Below are 2,720 nucleotides of genomic sequence, written 5' to 3'. Positions count from 1 at the left end.
GGTACAATGGCGCTTGATTTTTTTATTCATATATGATTTTGTTTTACCTAGGGCTGAGCATAAAATCCGAAAAACCGAAAAAACCGTGTACACCGACCTACCGAACACCGAAAAAACCAAAACCATTTAAACCGAAAACCGAAAAAACCGCCGACGGTGCAAACCGCCACTGTTCGGTCGGTTTTGAAATTTTGGGTGAACCGAACAATAAAACCGAAACCGACCGAACATAATAAAATAATAATATAATATTATATAATTATTAATTATTAATTATTAATTATTAAAATTTTTAAAATTTGTACTTTTAATTATGTTTCAAACTTTAAAATTTGTAAATGTAATTATGTTCTATATATTTATGTTTTAAAAATGCACAAAAATGGATTCCAACAATCCAAACTTTTTTATTTTTTAAATAAAACTTTAAAAAAAAAAAAACAATAATCAATTCGGTTTGGTCGGTTTAACCGACCAAACCGCGGTCCAAAACGGTCGGTTTTTTTTTAAACTGGTTTGGTTCGGTCGGTTTTTGGATTGCGCCAATTCGGACCGAAAACCGAATTATGGATTTTTTGTTGTGAAAAAACTGCCCAAACCGACCGATGCTCACCCCTAGTTTTACCTAGCTGTAACCAGTTACATTAACGATTAATTTAGAATTTTTTTGTTTAGATCTGATTTTGTTTTCACACTTAACTAAGTAACTAGGTACAATGGCGATTGTTATTTTTTTTAGATCTGATTTTTTTTTTCAAACCTAGCTGTAACTAGATACGATTATAATCAGTTTAGATTTTTTGTTTGGATCCTATTTGTTTCCAAACCCGGCTAAGTAGCTGGTTACCATCGCAACTGGTTCTTTTTTTCTTATCTATTTTTTTTTCAGACCTAGCTATAACCAGTTACGTCACGATCAATTTAGTATATTTTTTTTCATATCAATTTTTTTTTCTTTCAAATCTCATTAAGAAACCAGTTACAATTAAGTTGGTATTTTGATAATGGTATATTACTAAAAAATTAAAATTATTTTTATAGTTGTAACCCGTTACTACAACACCACTTAAAAAATAAAACTAATTTTTATAGTTGTAACCAATTATCACACATCACTAAAAAAAAAATTAACAACGACATGCGATTACTTCCAAAAAAAATCAAAATTGTTTTGATAGTGGTAACCGTTTACTGTGGAGAAAATGTTGATTGAAAAAGATAAAAAAATGGAATAAAATAAAAAGAAATTGAAATAAAAAGCATGGTGATGAAGGTCTAAATATTTTTTTTCAAAAAATAATGTAAAAAAAACGTTTTATAAAATATGAATGATAAAAAATAATAAAAATAGATTAAAATTATACAGACAACGTCAAAATATATTAAAACTAACTACTAAAACTTTATAAAAAATAAAATATAGTATACAAATAAAATATGAGAAAAAAACTCCCATAAAAATGTAAAAAGAAAAATATATACCATAAGATATTTAAGAAAAAAAAAACTGTCACTTTTTTTAAAGTTTAAAAAAATATCTCAGATTTAATATAATTTCCTCTAAAATTAATAATGTGTTTTAATCCATAGTATTATGATTGATAATAAAATTTAGAATCGACATTTTAAAAAGGATTTAAGATTACCTCTTATAGACTATTCTCATCGGGAAATATCACATATTATGCATTCTAATATACCATAATTTTTAAATATGCCAACATAATTAATTATCCCAACACTATGTCAATTTGGACACAATTGTTTTGGTATCAAATGATCAAATCAAAGGTACGCAGCAGAATATATGGACCAATTTTAATAAATATTAATACCAGCCAGGATCATGTACATATATAAATATTAAATCATATACAAATCTATCAGGGAATACCTCTTGTAGCCTATCAAGTGTCATTGAGTCTTTTTGTATAAATCAACAATCTTCCTATCCAGTGTTCTGAGATCTCACACCTTGATCTTCCAGACCAATCCTCAAACACACAAGGACGTGTGTGGGCACGTAAGATTCAAAATGTTGATTTATGTGACTCCCTAGATGTACTCAATACATGAGATCTAGAGAGTTTTGCAGAGAGAAAGTATAGAATAGATTTTAGGTTTAGAGAAAACTATTGCTTTAGAGAGAGAGTCTGATTATCCATCATTCTTCTGAATATCACATATATCATATTTATAAAAATATTTAATCTAATTAAATAGTCTTTATTTAATTTAAATTAAAATTGATTAGATATTTTTATTTAATTAACTATTTAAATCATATTTAAAAAGAATAAATAAATAACTGGTTAAAAAAATATTTGAAATTCAAAATTCAAATCCCAGAGATAAAATCTCTGATGCTAGGGGCCCAGCCCTATTAAGGTTGCTCTAATTTTCTCATTTATTTATTTAATCAACTTTTAAGACAAGATATTTATTACAACATAAATATCAATTAATTCAAAAGTAATTTTAGCTTAAAATATCAGTTTGAAAATAAATAAATATCATATTATACATAAGATATTTATTATTTTCTCTCTTTATATTAATCAAAACAAGATTAATATTAATTTTAACCTATAGTTTTTCAAAATAAAAATAGTTAAATAATTAATTAATTCACAATTAAGCAATTACCCATAATTATCAAATAATTATTTCCTTTACCTGGAAAATTAATTAATTTGCAATTTAATCATTTCTCTTAACAA

Source organism: Humulus lupulus, chromosome 1, assembly GCF_963169125.1.
Source record: "Humulus lupulus chromosome 1, drHumLupu1.1, whole genome shotgun sequence".
In the NCBI taxonomy this organism is placed as follows: domain Eukaryota; kingdom Viridiplantae; phylum Streptophyta; class Magnoliopsida; order Rosales; family Cannabaceae; genus Humulus; species Humulus lupulus.
Note: the sequence above shows the minus strand (reverse complement) of the source record.